The 21524-nt window shown below is 43.9% G+C and overlaps 1 long non-coding RNA gene across 1 annotated transcript in view; it reads right to left on the reverse strand.

The window, feature by feature from the left end:
- Positions 1–395: 395 nt before the first annotated feature.
- The window catches only part of LOC307181432, a 158632-nt gene continuing 137503 nt past the window's right edge, over positions 396–21524 (reverse strand). Inside the window, exons 2-3 of the long non-coding RNA XR_013826762.1 lie at positions 17772–17853; positions 396–480 (exon numbers count right to left, since the gene is read on the reverse strand). This is a non-coding gene — a long non-coding RNA (uncharacterized lncRNA). The remainder of the gene's footprint in view (positions 481–17771; positions 17854–21524) is intronic.

Raw genomic sequence — 21524 nt, forward strand, 5'->3', positions numbered from 1 at the left:
CGCCCTTTTTGGCCAACCAAGCAAGCTTGCAAAGGAAATCTGCACTACAATGAAGTCTCACTTCCCCCCGGTCAAAAGGGCCATCTGAAAAAAGTGTAAAATCCAGAAAGGCAACAGGCCATTGAGAACTGGGAGCCTTGTTATGCTGATGGGCGGGATGTAAATTGCCAACAGACACTCGGGAGAAGTGTATGGTGTTTCCTGAAACATCTAAAAAACAAAGCAACAGAGCCTAGGGCACTTCCACTTATGGTCCTATAGCTTAGGGAAATTAAAATCAAAAAGACACAGCCACCCCAAAGTTTGGAACGGCTCTGTTTACAAGAACCTCGCTTACAGTACAAGTTCAACATCGCAGAAAGTGAAAAATGGATAAAGAATTTGTGGTACTTACGTACAATGCAGTATCACTCAGCAATGAAATCTATGTCATCAGGCCCGTAGCAGCACAATGAGTGGATTCAGGTACGATGATTCTAACTGAAATAAGTCACACAGAAAAAGAAACATCATAAGATATCAGTAATACACGGAATGGAAACTTGGCTACACAGGAACTGAATTACAGAACAGAACAGTGTCTCAAATTTAGAAAACCAACTTATGCTTGCTTAAGGGGAAAGGTGAGTTGGGGTGCTGCATAAAACCAGAGATTGAAATGAGCACAGATAAAGTTCCTTAAGCCAAATATGGAATAGACAAGAGCTACTCCTTGCTCAACGAAATGGACTCAACACCGCATATTAAACGCCTAAGAATGTACCTGACTAGTAGGTATCTTAAAACCTATAGATTGCTATGTCTCCGAAAGAGAATCAAGCATGTGTACACGGGCATAAACGCAGCAGTGATAGGATTGGAGAGCTTCGGTGAGCAAATGAAGACCCTTTGAAGTCATATTGCATGGTACCCATTCCACGGGTTTCAACTACCCAGGTTTTAGGTATTCTTCTTTCAGCTAAAACATGCATGTGGAATCCAGAGTATGATCAACCATGTGATTGGGAGACGTGTTCAAATATGTCTCAGTTTTCGTACCCTGGTACTCGGGTGCAACATTCCAGACGCTTTACTGACACTCTCCCCACTTGGAGAGTCAGCGCCGTTAACCTCCTGTTTGGCCCAGTTTGCAATTTCTGCGGAAGATGAACAGGAATAGCGAGAAGCAATGAGAGGCTAGCTGGAGGTGTCTGGACGGGCAAATTTAACTCTCATTTCCCACCAGGAAGAGGAAATAACCAAAGGCTCAGCGTGCCGTACCGGAACCAGATTAGGGCCTGAAGCCATCCTGCGGTGTTGCGGCCAGCTCAAAAGAAAGCGAGTTGAAGAAAGGAGCTCAGGGGCACTGTAATTCACAAACCTGCAGAGTTATAAATGACAGCTATCGTCCAAAAATAGACTGAAGTAAGGCTGCCAAGAGGACTTGAAAATGGGGCAGAATTGCAGGAAACCGATTTCAGGAGGTAGACTGGAATTGCATTGAAAGCATAGGAAAAGAGGCAGAACGTCCACAATGATGCACTTGGCCAAAAAGGGCGGATGCGTTTTTTCCTGAATATATTCAGGAAAAAACGCATACGCCCTTTTTGGCCAACCAAGCAAGCTTGCAAAGGAAATCTGCACTACAATGAAGTCTCACTTCCCCCCGGTCAAAAGGGCCATCTGAAAAAAGTGTAAAATCCAGAAAGGCAGGACAGGCCATGGAGAACTGGGAGCCTTGTTATGCTGATGAGCAGGATGTAAATTGCCAACAACCACTCGGGAAAAGTGTATGGTGTTTCCTGAAACATCTAAAAAACAAAGCAACAGAACCTAGGGCACTTCCACTTATGGTCCTATAGCTTAGGGAAATTAAAATCAAAAAGACACAGCCACCCCAAAGTTTGGAACGGCTCTGTTTACAAGAACCTCGTTTACAGTACAAGTTCAACATCGCAGAAAGTGAAAAATGGATAAGGAAGTTGTGGTATTTACTTACAAAGCAATATCACTCAGCAATGAAATCTGTGTCATCAGGCCCTTAGCAGCACAATGAGTGGATTCAGGTATGATGATTCTAACTGAAATAAGTCACACAGAAAAAGAAACATCATAAGATATCAGTAATACACGGAATGTAAACTTGGCTACACAGGAACTGAATTACAGAACAGAACAGGGTCTCAAATTTAGAAAACCAACTTATGCTTGCTTAAGGGTAAAGGTGAGTTGGGGTGCTGCATAAAACCAGAGATTGAAATGAGCACAGATAAAGTTCCTTAAGCCAAATATGGAATAGACAAGAGCTACACCTTGCTCAAAGAAATGGACTCAACAGGGCATATTAAACGCCTAAGAATGTACCTGACTAGTAAGTATCTTAAAACCTATGGATTACTATGTTTCCGAAAGAGAATCAAGCATGTGTACAAGGGCATAAACGCAGCAGTGATAGGATTGGAGAGGTTCGGTGAGCAAATGAAGACCCTTTGAAGTCATATTGCATGGTACCCATTACACGGGTCTTAACTCTCCAGGTTTAAGGTATTCTTCCTTCAGCTAAAACATGCATGTGGAAACCAAGTATGATCAACCATGTGAACGGGAGACGTGTTCAAATATGTCTCAGTTTTCCTCCCCTGGTACTCGGGTGCAACATTCCAGACGCTTTACTAACACTCTCCCCACTTGGAGAGTCAGCGCCTTTAACCTCCTGTTTGGCCCAGTTTGCAATTTCTGCTGAAGATGAACAGGAATAGCGAGAACCAATGAGAGACTAGCTGGAGGTGTCTGGACGGGCAAATTTAACTCTCATTTCCCACCAGGAAGAGGAAATAACCAAAGGCTCAGCGTGCCGTGCCGGAACCATCTTAGGGGCTGAAGCCATCCTGCGGTGTTGAGGCCAGTCACAAGAAAGAGAGTTGAAGAAAGGAGCTCAGGGGCACTGTAATTCACAAACCTGCAGAGTTATAAATGACAGCTATCGTCCAAAAATAGACTGAAGTAAGGCTGCCAAGAGGACTTGAAAGCGGGGCAGAATTGCAGGAAACCGATTTCAGGAGGTAGACTGGAATTGCATTGAAAGCATAGGAAAAGAGGCAGAACGTCCACAATGATGCACTTGGCCAAAAAGGGCGTATGCGTTTTTTCCTGAATATATTCAGGAAAAAACGCATACGCCCTTTTTGGCCAACCAAGCAAGCTTGCAAAGGAAATCTGCACTACAATGAAGTCTCACTTCCCCCCGGTCAAAAGGGCCATCTGAAAAAAGTGTAAAATCCAGAAAGGCAGGACAGGCCATGGAGAACTGGGAGCCTTGTTATGCTGATGGGCGGGATGTAAATTGCCAACAGCCCCTGGGGAGAAGTGTATGGTGTTTCCTGAAACATCTAAAAAACAAAGCAACAGAGCCTAGGGCACTGCCACTTATGGTCCTATAGCTTAGGGAAATTAAAATCAAAAAGACACAGCCACCCCAAAGTTTGGAACGGCTCTGTTTACAAGAACCTCGTTTACAGTACAAGTTCAACATCGCAGAAAGTGAAAAATGGAGAAAGAAGTTGTGGTATTTACTTACAAAGCAATATCACTCAGCAATGAAATCTGTGTCATCAGGCCCTTAGCAGCACAATGAGTGGATTCAGGTATGATGATTCTAACTGAAATAAGTCACACAGAAAAAGAAACATCATAAGATATCAGTAATACACGGAATGTAAACTTGGCTACACAGGAACTGAATTACAGAACAGAACAGGGTCTCAAATTTAGAAAACCAACTTATGCTTGCTTAAGGAGAAAGGTGAGTTGGGGTGCTGCATAAAACCAGAGATTGAAATGAGCACAGATAAAGTTCCTTAAGCCAAATATGGAATAGACAAGAGCTACTCCTTGCTCAACGAAATGGACTCAACACCGCATATTAAACGCCTAAGAATGTACCTGACTTGTAAGTATCTTAAAACCTATGGATTGCTATGTCTCCGAAAGAGAATCAAGCATGTGTACAGGGGCATAAACGCAGCAGTGATAGGATTGGAGAGGTTCGGTGAGCAAATGAAGACCCTTTGAAGTCATATTGCATGGTACCCATTCCACGGGTTTCAACTACCCAGGTTTTAGGTATTTTCCTTCAGCTAAAACATGCATGTGGAACCCAGAGTATGATCAACCATGTGATCGGGAGACATGTTCAAATATGTCTCAGTTTTCGTACCCTGGTACTCGGGTGCAACATTCCAGACGCTTTACTAACACTCTCCCGACTTGGAGAGTCAGTCCCTTTAACCTCCTGTTTGGCCCAGTTTGCAATTTCTGTGGAAGATGAACAGGAATAGCGAGAACAAATGAGAGACTAGCTGGAGGTGTCTCGACGGGCAAATTTAACTCTCATTTCCCACCAGGAAGAGGAATTAACCAAAGGCTCAGCGTGCCGTGCCGGAACAAGATTAGGGCCTGAAGCCATCCTGCGGTGTTGCGGCCAGCTCACAAGAAAGCGAGTTGAAGAAAGGAGCTCAGGGGCACTGTAATTCACAAACCTGCAGAGTTATAAATGACAGCTATCGTCCAAAAATAGACTGAAGTAAGGCTGCCAAGAGGACTTGAATGCGGGGCAGAATTGCAGGAAACCGATTTCAGGAGGTAGACTGGAATTGCATTGAAAGCATAGGAAAAGAGGCAGAACGTCCACAATGATGCACTTGGCCAAAAAGGGCGTATGCGTTTTTTCCTGAATATATTCAGGAAAAAACGCATACGCACTTTTTGGCCAACCAAGCATGCTTGCAAACGAAATCTGCACTACAATGAAGTCTCACTTCCCCCCGGTCAAAAGGGCCATCTGAAAAAAGTGTAAAATCCAGAAAGGCAGGACAGGCCATGGAGAACTGGGAGCCTTGTTATAGTGATGGGCGGGATGTAAATTGCCAACAACCACTCAGGAGAAGTGTATGGTGTTTCCTGAAACATCTAAAAAACAAAGCAACAGAACCTAGGGCACTTCCACTTATGGTCCTATAGCTTAGGGAAATTAAAATCAAAAAGACACAGCCACCCCAAAGTTTGGAACGGCTCTGTTTACAAGAACCTCGTTTACAGTACAAGTTCAACATCGCAGAAAGTGAAAAATGGAGAAAGAAGTTGTGGTATTTACTTACAAAGCAATATCACTCAGCAATGAAATCTGTGTCATCAGGCCCTTAGCAGCACAATGAGTGGATTCAGGTATGATGATTCTAACTGAAGTAAGTCACACAGAAAAAGAAACATCATAAGATATCAGTAATACACGGAATGTAAACTTGGCTACACAGGAACTGAATTACAGAACAGAACAGGGTCTCAAATTTAGAAAACCAACTTATGCTTGCTTAAGGGTAAAGGTGAGTTGGGGTGCTGCATAAAACCAGAGATTGAAATGAGCACAGATAAAGTTCCTTAAGCCAAATATGGAATAGACAAGAGCTACTCCTTGCTCAACGAAATGGTCTCAACACCGCATATTAAACGCCTAAGAATGTACCTGACTAGTAAGTATCTTAAAACCTATGGATTGCTATGTCTCCGAAAGAGAATCAACTATGTGTACAGGGGCATAAACGCAGCAGTGATAGGATTGGAGAGGTTCGGTGAGCAAATGAAGACCCTTTGAAGTCATATTGCATGGTACCCATTCCACGGGTCTCAACTCTCCAGGTTTAAGGTATTCTTCCTTCAGCTAAAACATGCATGTGGAACCCAGAGTATGATCAACCATGTGATCGGGAGACGTGTTCAAATATGTCTCAGTTTTCCTCCCCTGGTACTCGGGTGCAACATTCCAGACGCTTTACTAACACTCTCCCGACTTGGAGAGTCAGTCCCTTTAACTTCCTGTTTGGCCCAGTTTGCAATTTCTGCGGAAGATGAACAGGAATAGCGAGAACCAATGAGAGACTAGCTGGAGGTGTCTGGACGGGCAAATTTAACTCTCATTTCCCACCAGGAAGAGGAATTAACCAAAGGCTCAGCGTGCCGTGCCGGAACCAGATTAGGGCCTGAAGCCATCCTGCGGTGTTGCGGCCAGCTCACAAGAAAGCGAGTTGAAGAAAGGAGCTCAGGGGCACTGTAATTCACAAACCTGCAGAGTTATAAATGACAGCTATCGTCCAAAAATAGACTGAAGTAAGGCTGCCAAGAGGACTTGAAAGCGGGGCAGAATTGCAGGAAACCGATTTCAGGAGGTAGACTGGAATTGCATTGAAAGCATAGGAAAAGAGGCAGAACGTCCACAATGATGCACTTGGCCAAAAAGGGCGTATGCGTTTTTTTCTGAATATATTCAGGAAAAAACGCATACGCCCTTTTTGGCCAACCAAGCAAGCTTGCAAAGGAAATCTGCACTACAATGAAGTCTCACTTCCCCCCGGTCAAAAGGGCCATCTGAAAAAAGTGTAAAATCCAGAAAGGCAGGACAGGCCATGGAGAACTGGGAGCCTTGTTATGCTGATGGGCGGGATGTAAATTGCCAACAGACACTCGGGAGAAGTGTATGGTGTTTCCTGAAACATCTAAAAAACAAAGCAACAGAGCCTAGGGCACTGCCACTTATGGTCCTATAGCTTAGGGAAATTAAAATCAAAAAGACACAGCCACCCCAAAGTTTGGAACGGCTCTGTTTACAAGAACCTCGTTTACAGTACAAGTTCAACATCGCAGAAAGTGAAAAATGGATAAACAAGTTGTGGTATTCACTTACAAAGCAATATCACTCAGCAATGAAATCTGTGTCATCACGCCCTTAGCAGCACAATGAGTGGATTCAGGTATGATGATTCTAACTGAAATAAGTCACACAGAAAAAGAAACATCATAAGATATCAGTAATACACGGAATGTAAACTTGGCTACACAGGAACTGAATTACAGAACAGAACAGGGTCTCAAATTTAGAAAACCAACTTATGCTTGCTTAAGGGTAAAGGTGAGTTGGGGTGCTGCATAAAACCAGAGATTGAAATGAGCACAGATAAAGTTCCTCAAGCCAAATATGGAATAGACAAGAGCTACTCCTTGCTCAACGAAATGGACTCAACACCGCATATTAAACGCCTAAGAATGTACCTGACTAGTAAGTATCTTAAAACCTATGGATTGCTATGTCTCCGAAAGAGAATCAAGCATGTGTACAGGGTCATAAACGCAGCAGTGATAGGATTGGAGAGGTTCGTGAGCAAATGAAGACCCTTTGAAGTCATATTGCATGGTACCCATTCCACGGGTTTCAACTACCCAGGTTTAAGGTATTCTTCCTTCAGCTAAAACATGCATGTGGAACCTAGAGTATGATCAACCATGTGATCGGGAGACGTGTTCAAATATGTCTCAGTTTTCGTACCCTGGTACTCGGGTGCAACATTCCAGACGCTTTACTAACACTCTCCCCACTTGGAGAGTCAGTCCCTTTAACCTCCTGTTTGGCCCAGTTTGCAATTTCTGTGGAAGATGAACAGGAATAGCGAGAACCAATGAGAGGCTAGCTGGAGGTGTCTGGACGGGCAAATTTAACTCTCATTTCCCACCAGGAAGAGGAAATAACCAAAGGCTCAGTGTGCCGTGCCGGAACCAGATTGGGGCCTGAAGCCATCCTGCGGTGTTGCGGCCAGCTCAAAAGAAAGCGAGTTGAAGAAAGGAGCTCAGGGGCACTGTAATTCACAAACCTGCAGAGTTATAAATGACAGCTATCGTCCAAAAATAGACTGAAGTAAGGCTGCCAAGAGGACTTGAAAGCGGGGCAGAATTGCAGGAAACCGATTTCAGGAGGTAGACTGGAATTGCATTTCAAGCATAGGAAAAGAGGCAGAACGTCCACAATGATGCACTTGGCCAAAAAGGGCGTATGCGTTTTTTCCTGAATATATTCAGGAAAAAACGCATACGCCCTTTTTGGCCAACCAAGCAAGCTTGCAAAGGAAATCTGCACTACAATGAAGTCTCACTTCCCCCCGGTCAAAAGGGCCATCTGAAAAAAGTGTAAAATCCAGAAAGGCAGGACAGGCCATGGAGAACTGGGAGCCTTGTTATGCTGATGGGCGGGATGTAAATTGCCAACAGCCACTCGGGAGAAGTGTATGGTGTTTCCTGAAACATCTAAAACACAAAGCAACAGAGCCTAGGGCACTTCCACTTATGGTCCTATAGCTTAGGGAAATTAAACTCAAAAAGACACAGCCACCCCAAAGTTTGGAACGGCTCTGTTTACAAGAACCTCGTTTACAGTACAAGTTCAACATCGCAGAAAGTGAAAAATGGATAAAGAAGTTGTGGTATTTACTTACAAAGCAATATCACTCAGCAATGAAATCTATGTCATCAGGCCCTTAGCAGCACAATGAGTGGATTCAGGTACGATGATTCTAACTGAAATAAGTCACACAGAAAAAGAAACATCATAAGATATCAGTAATACACGGAATGTAAACTTGGCTACACAGGAACTGCATTCCAAAACAGAACAGGGTCTCAAATTTAGAAAACCAACTTATGCTTGCTTTAGGGGAAAGGTGAGTTGGGGTGCTGCATAAAACCAGAGATTGAAATGAGCACAGATAAAGTTCCTTAAGCCAAATATGGAATAGACAAGAGCTACTCCTTGCTCAATGAAATGGACTCAAAACCCCATATTAAATGCCTAAGAATGTACCTGACTAGTAAGTATCTTAAAACCTATGGATTGCTATGTCTCCAAAAGAGAATCAAGCGTGTGTACAGGGGCATAAACGCAGCAGTGATAGGATTGGAGAGGTTCGGTGAGCAAATGAAGACCCTTTGAAGTCATATTGCATGGTACCCATTCCACGGGTTTCAACTACCCAGGTTTTAGGTATTCTTCCTTCAGCTAAAACATGCATGTGGAACCCAGAGTATGATCAACCATGTGATCGGGAGACGTGTTCAAATATGTCTCAGTTTTCCTCCCCTGGTACTCGGGTGCAACATTCCAGACGCTTTACTAACACTCTCCTGACTTGGAGAGTCAGTCCCTTTAACCTCCTGTTTGGCCCAGTTTGCAATTTCTGCGGAAGATGAACAGGAATAGCGAGAACCAATGAGAGGCTAGCTGGAGGTGTCTGGACGGGCAAATTTAACTCTCATTTCCCACCAGGAAGAGGAAATAACCAAAGGCTCAGTGTGCCGTGCCGGAACCAGATTGGGGCCTGAAGCCATCCTGCGGTGTTGCGGCCAGCTCAAAAGAAAGCGAGTTGAAGAAAGGAGCTCAGGGGCACTGTAATTCACAAACCTGCAGAGTTATAAATGACAGCTATCGTCCAAAAATAGACTGAAGTAAGGCTGCCAAGAGGACTTGAAAGCGGGGCAGAATTGCAGGAAACCGATTTCAGGAGGTAGACTGGAATTGCATTTCAAGCATAGGAAAAGAGGCAGAACGTCCACAATGATGCACTTGGCCAAAAAGGGCGTATGCGTTTTTTCCTGAATATATTCAGGAAAAAACGCATACGCCCTTTTTGGCCAACCAAGCAAGCTTGCAAAGGAAATCTGCACTACAATGAAGTCTCACTTCCCCCCGGTCAAAAGGGCCATGTGAAAAAAGTGTAAAATCCAGAAAGGCAGGACAGGCCATGGAGAACTGGGAGCCTTGTTATGCTGATGGGCGGGATGTAAATTGCCAACAGACACTCGGGAGAAGTGTATGGTGTTTCCTGAAACATCTAAAACACAAAGCAACAGAGCCTAGGGCACTGCCACTTATGGTCCTATAGCTTAGGGAAATTAAAATCAAAAAGACACAGCCACCCCAAAGTTTGGAACGGCTCTGTTTACAAGAACCTCGTTTACAGTACAAGTTCAACATCGCAGAAAGTGAAAAATGGATAAAGAAGTTGTGGTATTTACTTACAAAGCAATATCACTCAGCAATGAAATCTATGTCATCAGGCCCTTAGCAGCACAATGAGTGGATTCAGGTACGATGATTCTAACTGAAATAAGTCACACAGAAAAAGAAACATCATAAGATATCAGTAATACACGGAATGTAAACTTGGCTACACAGGAACTGCATTCCAAAACAGAACAGGGTCTCAAATTTAGAAAACCAACTTATGCTTGCTTTAGGGGAAAGGTGAGTTGGGGTGCTGCATAAAACCAGAGATTGAAATGAGCACAGATAAAGTTCCTTAAGCCAAATATGGAATAGACAAGAGCTACTCCTTGCTCAACGAAATGGACTCAAAACCCCATATTAAACGCCTAAGAATGTACCTGACTAGTAAGTATCTTAAAACCTATGGATTGCTATGTCTCCAAAAGAGAATCAAGCGTGTGTACAGGGGCATAAACGCAGCAGTGATAGGATTGGAGAGGTTCGGTGAGCAAATGAAGACCCTTTGAAGTCATATTGCATGGTACCCATTCCACGGGTTTCAACTACCCAGGTTTTAGGTATTCTTCCTTCAGCTAAAACATGCATGTGGAACCCAGAGTATGATCAACCATGTGATCGGGAGACGTGTTCAAATATGTCTCAGTTTTCCTCCCCTGGTACTCGGGTGCAACATTCCAGACGCTTTACTAACACTCTCCTGACTTGGAGAGTCAGTCCCTTTAACCTCCTGTTTGGCCCAGTTTGCAATTTCTGCGGAAGATGAACAGGAATAGCGAGAACCAATGAGAGGCTAGCTGGAGGTGTCTGGACGGGCAAATTTAACTCTCATTTCCCACCAGGAAGAGGAATTAACCAAAGGCTCAGCATGCCGGGCTGGAACAAGTTTAGGGCCTGAAGCCATCCTGCGGTGTTACGGCCAGGTCACAAGAAAGCGAGTTGAAGAAAGGAGCTCAGGGGCACTGTAATTCACAAACCTGCAGAGTTATAAATGACAGCTATCGTCCAAAAATAGACTGAAGTAAGGCTGCCAAGAGGACTTGAAAGCGGGGCAGAATTGCAGGAAACCGATTTCAGGAGGTAGACTGGAATTGCATTTCAAGCATAGGAAAAGAGGCAGAACGTCCACAATGATGCACTTGGCCAAAAAGAGCGTCTGCGTTTTTTCCTGAATATATTCAGGAAAAAACGCATACGCCCTTTTTGGCCAACCAAGCAAGCTTGCAAAGGAAATCTGCACTACAATGAAGTCTCACTTCTCCCCGGTCAAAAGGGCCATCTGAAAAAAGTGTAAAATCCAGAAAGGCAGGACAGGCCATGGAGAACTGGGAGCCTTGTTATGCTGATGGGCGGGATGTAAATTGCCAACAACCACTCGGGAGAAGTGTATGGTGTTTCCTGAAACATCTAAAAAACAAAGCAACAGAGCCTAGGGAACTTCCCCTTATGGTCCTATAGCTTAGGCAATTTAAAATCAAAAAGACACAGCCACCCCAAAGTTTTGGACGCCTCTGTTTACAAGAACCCGGTTACAGTACAAGTTCAACATCGCAGAAAGTGAAAAATGGATAAAGAAGATGTGGTATTTACTTACAAAGCAATATCACTCAGCAATGAAATCTGTGTCATCAGGCCCTTAGCAGCACAATGAGTGGATTCAGGTATGATGATTCTAACTGAAGTAAGTCACACAGAAAAAGAAACATCATAAGATATCAGTAATACACGGAATGTAAACTTGGCTACACAGGAACTGAATTACAGAACAGAACAGGGTCTCAAATTTAGAAAACCAACTTATGCTTGCTTAAGGGGAAAGGTGAGCTGGGTTGCTGCATAAAACCAGAGATTGAAATGAGCACAGATAAAGTTCCTTAAGCCAAATATGGAATAGACAAGAGCTACTCCTTGCTCAACGAAATGGACTCATCATCGCATATTAAACGCCTAAGAATGTACCTGACTAGTAAGTATCTTAAAACCTATGGATTGCTATGTCTCCGAAAGAGAATCAAGCATGTGTACAGGGGCATAAACGCAGCAGTGATAGGATTGGAGAGGTTCGGTGAGCAAATGAAGACCCTTTGAAGTCATATTGCATGGTACCCATTCCACGGGTCTCAACTCTCCAGGTTTAAGGTATTCTTCCTTCAGCTAAAACATGCATGTGGAACCCAGAGTATGATCAACCATGTGAATTGGAGACGTGTTCAAATATGTCTCAGTTTTCCTCCCCTGGTACTCGGGTGCAACATTCCAGACGCTTTACTAACACTCTCCCGACTTGGAGAGTCAGTCCCTTTAACCTCCTGTTTGGCCCAGTTTGCAATTTCTGCGGAAGATGAACAGGAATAGCGAGAACCAATGAGAGGCTAGCTGGAGGTGTCTGGACGGGCAAATTTAACTCTCATTTCCCACCAGGAAGAGGAATTAACCAAAGGCTCAGCGTGCCGTGCCGGAACCAGATTAGGGCCTGAAGCCATCCTGCGGTGTTGCGGCCAGCTCAAAAGAAAGCGAGTTGAAGAAAGGAGCTCAGGGGCACTGTAATTCACAAACCTGCAGAGTTATAAATGACAGCTATCGTCCAAAAATAGACTGAAGTAAGGCTGCCAAGAGGACTTGAACGCGGGGCAGAATTGCAGGCAACCGATTTCAGGAGGTAGACTGGAATTGCATTGAAAGCATAGGAAAAGAGGCAGAACGTCCACAATGATGCACTTGGCCAAAAAGCGCGAATGCGTTTTTTCCTGAATATATTCAAGAAAAAACGCATACGCCCTTTTTGGCCAACCAAGCAAGCTTGCAAAGGAAATCTGCACTACAATGAAGTCTCACTTCCCCCCGGTCAAAAGGGCCATCTGAAAAAAGTGTAAAATCCAGAAAGGCAGGACAGGCCATGGAGAACTGGGAGCCTTGTTATGCTGATGGGCGGGATGTAAATTGCCAACAACCACTCGGGAGAAGTGTATGGTGTTTCCTGAAACATCTAAAAAACAAAGCAACGGAACCTAGGGCACTTCCACTTATGGTCCTATAGCTTAGGGAAATTAAAATCAAAAAGACACAGCCACCCCAAAGTTTGGAACGGCTCTGTTTACAAGAACCTCGTTTACAGTACAAGTTCAACATCGCAGAAAGTGAAAAATGGATAAAGAAGTTGTGGTATTTACTTACAAAGCAATATCACTCAGCAATGAAATCTGTGTCATCAGGCCCTTAGCAGCACAATGAGTGGATTCAGGTATGATGATTCTAACTGAAATAAGTCACACAGAAAAAGAAACATCATAAGATATCAGTAATACACGGAATGTAAACTTGGCTACACAGGAACTGAATTACAGAACAGAACAGTGTCTCAAATTTAGAAAACCAACTTATGCTTGCTTAAGGGGAAAGGTGAGTTGGGGTGCTGCATAAAACCAGAGATTGAAATGAGCACAGATAAAGTTCCTTAAGCCAAATATGGAATAGACAAGAGCTACTCCTTGCTCAACGAAATGGACTCAACACCGCATATTAAACGCCTAAGAATGTACCTGACTAGTAAGTATCTTAAAACCTATGGATTGCTATGTCTCCGAAAGAGAATCAAGCATGTGTACAGTGGCATAAACGCAGCAGTGATAGGATTGAAGAGGTTCGGTGAGCAAATGAAGACCCTTTGAAGTCATATTGCATGGTACCCATTACACGGGTTTCAACTACCCAGGTTTTAGGTATTCTTCCTTCAGCTAAAACATGCATGTGGAAGCCAGAGTATGATCAACCATGTGATCGGGAGACGTGTTCAAATATGTCTCAGTTTTCCTCCCCTGGTACTCGGGTGCAACATTCCAGACGCTTTACTAACACTCTCCCCACTTGGAGAGTCAGCGCCTTTAACCTCCTGTTTGGCCCAGTTTGCAATTTCTGCGGAAGATGAACAGGAATAGCGAGAACCAATGAGAGGCTAGCTGGAGGTGTCTGGACGGGCAAATTTAACTCTCATTTCCCACCAGGAAGAGGAAATAACCAAAGGCTCAGCGTGCCGTACCGGAACCAGATTAGGGCCTGAAGCCATCCTGCGGTGTTGCGGCCAGCTCAAAAGAAAGCGAGTTGAAGAAAGGAGCTCAGGGGCACTGTAATTCACAAACCTGCAGAGTTATAAATGACAGCTATCGTCCAAAAATATACTGAAGTAAGGCTGCCAAGAGGACTTGAAAGCAGGGCAGAATTGCTCGAAACCGAATTCAGGAGGTAGACTGGAATTGCATTGAAAGCATAGGAAAAGAGGCAGAACGTCCACAATGATGCACTTGGCCAAAAAGGGCGTATGCGTTTTTTCCTGAATATATTCAGGAAAAAACGCATACGCCCTTTTTGGCCAACCAAGCAAGCTTGCAAAGGAAATCTGCACTACAATGAAGTCTCACTTCCCCCCGGTCAAAAGGGCCATCTGAAAAAAGTGTAAAATCCAGAAAGGCAGGACAGGCCATGGAGAACTGGGAGCCTTGTTATGCTGATGGGCGGGATGTAAATTGCCAACAACCACTCGGGAGAAGTGTATGGTGTTTCCTGAAACATCTAAAAAACAAAGCAACGGAACCTAGGGCACTTCCACTTATGGTCCTATAGCTTAGGGAAATTAAAATCAAAAAGACACAGCCACCCCAAAGTTTGGAACGGCTCTGTTTACAAGAACCTCGTTTACAGTACAAGTTCAACATCGCAGAATGTGAAAAATGGATAAAGAAGTTGTGGTATTTACTTACAAAGCAATATCACTCAGCAATGAAATCTGTGTCATCAGGCCCTTAGCAGCACAATGAGTGGATTCAGGTATGATGATTCTAACTGAAATAAGTCACACAGAAAAAGAAACATCATAAGATATCAGTAATACACGGAATGTAAACTTGGCTACACAGGAACTGAATTACAGAACTGAACAGGTTCTCAAATTTAGAAAACCAACTTATGCTTGCTTAAGGGGAAAGGTGAGTTGGGGTGCTGCATAAAACCAGAGATTGAAATGAGCACAGATAAAGTTCCTTAAGCCAAATATGGAATAGACAAGAGCTACTCCTTGCTCAACGAAATGGACTCAACACCGCATATTAAACGCCTAAGAATGTACCTGACTAGTAAGTATCTTAAAACCTATAGATTGCTATGTCTCCGAAAGAGAATCAAGCGTGTGTACAGGGGCATAAACGCAGCAGTGATAGGATTGGAGAGGTTCGGTGAGCAAATGAAGACCCTTTGAAGTCATATTGCATGGTACCCATTACACGGGTCTCAACTCTCCAGGTTTAAGGTATTCTTCCTTCAGCTAAAACATGCATGTGGAACCCAGAGTATGATCAACCATGTGAACGGGAGACGTGTTCAAATATGTCTCAGTTTTCCTCCCCTGGTACTCGGGTGCAACATTCCAGATGCTTTACTAACACTCTCCCGACTTGGAGAGTCAGTCCCTTTAACCTCCTGTTTGTCCCAGTTTGCAATTTCTGTGGAAGATGAACAGGAATAGCGAGAACCAATGAGAGGCTAGCTGGAGGTGTCTGGACGGGCAAATTTAACTCTCATTTCCCACCAGGAAGAGGAATTAACCAAAGGCTCAGCATGCCGGGCTGGAACCAGATTAGGGCCTGAAGCCATCCTGCGGTGTTGCGGCCAGGTCACAAGAAAGCGAGTTGAAGAAAGGAGCTCAGGGGCACTGTAATTCACAAACCTGCAGAGTTATAAATGACAGCTATCGTCCAAAAATAGACTGAAGTAAGGCTGCCAAGAGGACTTGAACGCGGGGCAGAATTGCAGGAAACCGATTTCAGGAGGTAGACTGGAATTGCATTGAAAGCATAGGAAAAGAGGCAGAACGTCCACAATGATGCACTTGGCCAAAAAGGGCGTATGCGTTTTTTCCTGAATATATTCAGGAAAAAACGCATACGCCCTTTTTGGCCAACCAAGCAAGCTTGCAAAGGAAATCTGCACTACAATGAAGTCTCACTTCCCCCCGGTCAAAAGGGCCATCTGAAAAAAGTGTAAAATCCAGAAAGGCAGGACAGGCCATGGAGAACTGGGAGCCTTGTTATGCTGATGGGCGGGATGTAAATTGCCAACAACCACTCGGGAGAAGTGTATGGTGTTTCCTGAAACATCTAAAAAACAAAGCAACAGAGCCTAGGGCACTGCCACTTATGGTCCTATAGCTTAGGGAAATTAAAATCAAAAAGACACAGCCACCCCAAAGTTTGGGACGACTCCGTTTACAAGAACCTCGTTTACCGTACAAGTTAAATATCACAGAAAGTGAAAAATGGAAAAAGAACTTGTGGTACTTACGTACAATGCAGTATCACTCAGCAATGAAATCTATGTCATCAGGCCCGTAGCAGCATAATGAGTGGATTCAGGTACGATGATTCTAACTGAAATAAGTCACACAGAAAAAGAAACATCATAAGATATCACTAATACACGGAATGTAAACTTGGCTACACAGGAACTGCATTCCAAAACAGAACAGGGTCTCAAATTTAGAAAACCAACTTATGCTTGCTTAAGGCGAAAGGTGAGTTAGGGTGCTACATAAAACCAGAGATTGAAATGAGCACAGATAAAGTTCCTTAAGCCAAATATGGAATAGACAAGAGCTACTCCTTGCTCAACGAAATGGACTCAAAACCCCATATTAAACGCCTAAGAATGTACCTGACTAGTAAGTATCTTAAAACCTATGGATTGCTATGTCTCCGAAAGAGAATCAAGCATGTGTACAGGGGCATAAACGCAGCAGTGATAGGATTGGAGAGGTTCAGTGAGCAAATGAAGACCCTTTGTAGTCATATTGCATGGTACCCATTACACGGGTCTCAACTCTCCAGGTTTAAGGTATTCTTCCTTCAGCTAAAACATGCATGTGGAACCCAGAGTATGATCAACCATGTGAATGGGAGACGTGTTCAAATATGTCTCAGTTTTCCTCCCCTGGTACTCGGGTGCAACATTCCAGACGCTTTACTAACACTCTCCCGACTTGGAGAGTCAGTCCCTTTAACCTCCTGTTTGGCCCAGTTTGCAATTTCTGCGGAAGATGAACAGGAATAGCGAGAACCAATGAGAGGCTAGCTGGAGGTGTCTGGACGGGCAAATTTAACTCTCATTTCCCACCAGGAAGAGGAATTAACCAAAGGCTCAGCGTGCCGTGCCGGAACCAGATTAGGGCCTGAAGCCATCCTGCGGTGTTGCGGCCAGCTCAAAAGAAAGCGAGTTGAAGAAAGGAGCTCAGGGGCACTGTAATTCACAAACCTGCAGAGTTATAAATGACAGCTATCGTCGAAAAATAGACTGAAGTAAGGCTGCCAAGAGGACTTGAAAGCGGGGCAGAATTGCAGGAAACCGATTTCAGGAGGTAGACTGGAATTGCATTGAAAGCATAGGAAAAGAGGCAGAACGTCCACAATGATGCACTTGGCCAAAAACGGCGTACGCGTTTTTTCCTGAATATATTCAGGAAAAAACACATACGCCCTTTTTGGCCAACCAAGCAAGCTTGCAAAGGAAATCTGCACTACAATGAAGTCTCACTTCCCCCCGGTCAAAAGGGCCATCTGAAAAAAGTGTAAAATCCAGAAAGGCAACAGGCCATTGAGAACTGGGAGCCTTGTTATGCTGATGGGCGGGATGTAAATTGCCAACAACCACTCGGGAGAAGTGTATGGTGTTTCCTGAAACATCTAAAAAACAAAGCAACAGAGCCTAGGGCACTTCCACTTATGGTCCTATAGCTTAGGGAAATTAAAATCAAAAAGACACAGCCACCCCAAAGTTTGGAACGGCTCTGTTTACAAGAACCTCGTTTACAGTACAAGTTCAACATCGCAGAAAGTGAAAAATGGATAAAGAATTTGTGGTACTTACGTACAATGCAGTATCACTCAGCAATGAAATCTATGTCATCAGGCCCGTAGCAGCACAATGAGTGGATTCAGGTACGATGATTCTAACTGAAATAAGTCACACAGAAAAAGAAACATCATAAGATATCAGTAATACACGGAATGGAAACTTGGCTACACAGGAACTGAATTACAGAACAGAACAGTGTCTCAAATTTAGAAAACCAACTTATGCTTGCTTAAGGGGAAAGGTGAGTTGGGGTGCTGCATAAAACCAGAGATTGAAATGAGCACAGATAAAGTTCCTTAAGCCAAATATGGAATAGACAAGAGCTACTCCTTGCTCAACGAAATGGACTCAACACCGCATATTAAACGCCTAAGAATGTACCTGACTAGTAGGTATCTTAAAACCTATAGATTGCTATGTCTCCGAAAGAGAATCAAGCATGTGTACAGGGGCATAAACGCAGCAGTGATAGGATTGGAGAGCTTCGGTGAGCAAATGAAGACCCTTTGAAGTCATATTGCATGGTACCCATTCCACGGGTTTCAACTACCCAGGTTTTAGGTATTCTTCCTTCAGCTAAAACATGCATGTGGAATCCAGAGTATGATCAACCATGTGATTGGGAGACGTGTTCAAATATGTCTCAGTTTTCGTACCCTGGTACTCGGTTGCAACATTCCAGACGCTTTACTGACACTCTCCCCACTTGGAGAGTCAGCGCCGTTAACCTCCTGTTTGGCCCAGTTTGCAATTTCTGCGGAAGATGAACAGGAATAGCGAGAAGCAATGAGAGGCTAGCTGGAGGTGTCTGGACGGGCAAATTTAACTCTCATTTCCCACCAGGAAGAGGAAATAACCAAAGGCTCAGCGTGCCGTACCGGAACCAGATTAGGGCCTGAAGCCATCCTGCGGTGTTGCGGCCAGCTCAAAAGAAAGCGAGTTGAAGAAAGGAGCTCAGGGGCACTGTAATTCACAAACCTGCAGAGTTATAAATGACAGCTATCGTCCAAAAATAGACTGAAGTAAGGCTGCCAAGAGGACTTGAAAACGGGGCAGAATTGCAGGAAACCGATTTCAGGAGGTAGACTGGAATTGCATTGAAAGCATAGGAAAAGAGGCAGAACGTCCACAATGATGCACTTGGCCAAAAAGGGCGTATGCGTTTTTTCCTGAATATATTCAGGAAAAAACGCATACGCCCTTTTTGGCCAACCAAGCAAGCTTGCAAAGGAAATCTGCACTACAATGAAGTCTCACTTCCCCCCGGTCAAAAGGGCCATCTGAAAAAAGTGTAAAATCCAGAAAGGCAGGACAGGCCATGGAGAACTGGGAGCCTTGTTATGCTGATGGGCAGGATGTAAATTGCCAACAACCACTCGGGAAAAGTGTATGGTGTTTCCTGAAACATCTAAAAAACAAAGCAACAGAACCTAGGGCACTTCCACTTATGGTCCTATAGCTTAGGGAAATTAAAATCAAAAAGACACAGCCACCCCAAAGTTTGGAACGGCTCTGTTTACAAGAACCTCGTTTACAGTACAAGTTCAACATCGCAGAAAGTGAAAAATGGATAAGGAAGTTGTGGTATTTACTTACAAAGCAATATCACTCAGCAATGAAATCTGTGTCATCAGGCCCTTAGCAGCACAATGAGTGGATTCAGGTATGATGATTCTAACTGAAATAAGTCACACAGAAAAAGAAACATCATAAGATATCAGTAATACACGGAATCTAAACTTGGCTACACAGGAACTGAATTACAGAACAGAACAGGGTCTCAAATTTAGAAAACCAACTTATGCTTGCTTAAGGGTAAAGGTGAGTTGGGGTGCTGCATAAAACCAGAGATTGAAATGAGCACAGATAAAGTTCCTTAAGCCAAATATGGAATAGACAAGAGCTACTCCTTGCTCAACGAAATGGACTCAACACCGCATATTAAACGCCTAAGAATGTACCTGACTAGTAAGTATCTTAAAACCTAGGGATTGCTATGTCTCCGAAAGAGAATCAAGCATGTGTACAGGGGCATAAACGCAGCAGTGATAGGATTGGAGAGGTTCGGTGAGCAAATGAAGACCCTTTGAAGTCATATTGCATGGTACCCATTCCACGGGTTTCAACTACCCAGGTTTTAGGTATTCTTCCTTCAGCTAAAACATGCATGTGGAACCCAGAGTATGATCAACCATGTGATCGGGAGACGTGTTCAAATATGTCTCAGTTTTCGTACCCTGGTACTCGGGTGCAACATTCCAGACGCTTTACTAACACTCTCCCGACTTGGAGAGTCAGCGCCTTTAACCTCCTGTTTGGCCCAGTTTGCAATTTCTGCGGAAGATGAACAGGAATAGCGAGAACCAATGAGAGGCTAGCTGGAGGTGTCTGGACGGGCAAATTTAACTCTCATTTCCCACCAGGAAGAGGAAATAACCAAAGGCTCAGCGTGCCGTGCCGGAACAAGATTAGGGCCTGAAGACATCCTGCGGTGTTGCGGCCAGCTCAAAAGAAAGCGAGTTGAAGAAAGGAGATCAGGGGCACTGTAATTCACAAACCTGCAGAGTTATAAATGACAGCTATCGTCCAAAAATAGACTGAAGTAAGGCTGCCAAGAGGACTTGAAATGGGGCAGATTTGCAGGAAACCGATTTCAGGAGGTAGACTGGAATTGCATTGAAAGCATAGGAAAAGAGGCAGAACGTCCACAATGATGCACTTGGCCAAAAAGGGCGTATGCGTTTTTTCCTGAATATATTCAGGAAAAAACGCATACGCCCTTTTTGGCCAACCAAGCAAGCTTGCAAAGGAAATCTGCACTACAATGAAGTCTCACTTCCCCCCGGTCAAAAGGGCCATCTGAAAAAAGTGTAAAATCCAGAAAGGCAGGACAGGCCATGGAGAACTGGGAGCCTTGTTATGCTGATGGGCGGGATGTAAATTGCCAACAGCCACTCGGGAGAAGTGTATGGTGTTTCCTGAAACATCTAAAAAACAAAGCAACAGAGACTAGGGCACTTCCACTTATGGTCCTATAGCTTAGGGAAATTAAAATCAAAAAGACACAGCCACCCCAAAGTTTGGGACGCCTCTGTTTACAAGAACCTCGTTTACCGTACAAATTCAATATCACAGAAAGTGAAAAATGGATAAAGAGCTTGTGGTACTTACGTACAATGCAGTATCACTCAGCAATGAAATCTATGTCATCAGGCCCGTAGCAGCATAATGAGTGGATTAAGGTACGATGATTCTAACTGAAATAAGTCACACAGAAAAAGAAACATCATAAGATATCACTAATACACGGAATGTAAACTTGGCTACACAGGAACTGAATTCCAAAACAGAACAGGTTCTCAAATTTAGAAAACCAACTTATGCTTGCTTAAGGGGAAAGGTGAGTTGGGGTGCTGCATAAAACCAGAGATAGAAATGAGCACAGATAAAGTTCCTTAAGCCAAATATGGAATAGACAAGAGATACTCCTTGCTCAACGAAATGGACTCAACACCGCATATTAAACGCCTAAGAATGTACCTGACTAGTAAGTATCTTAAAACCTATGGATTGCTATGTCTCCGAAAGAGAATCAAGCATGTGTACAGGGGCATAAACGCAGCAGTGATAGGATTGGAGAGGTTCGGTGAGCAAATGAAGACCCTTTGAAGTCATATTGCATGGTACCCATTCCACGGGTTTCAACTACCCAGGTTTAAGGTATTCTTCCTTCAGGTAAAACATGCATGTGGAACCTAGAGTATGATCA

Source organism: Stenella coeruleoalba, assembly GCF_951394435.1.
Source record: "Stenella coeruleoalba genome assembly, contig: scaffold_92, whole genome shotgun sequence".
Classification (NCBI taxonomy): domain Eukaryota; kingdom Metazoa; phylum Chordata; class Mammalia; order Artiodactyla; family Delphinidae; genus Stenella; species Stenella coeruleoalba.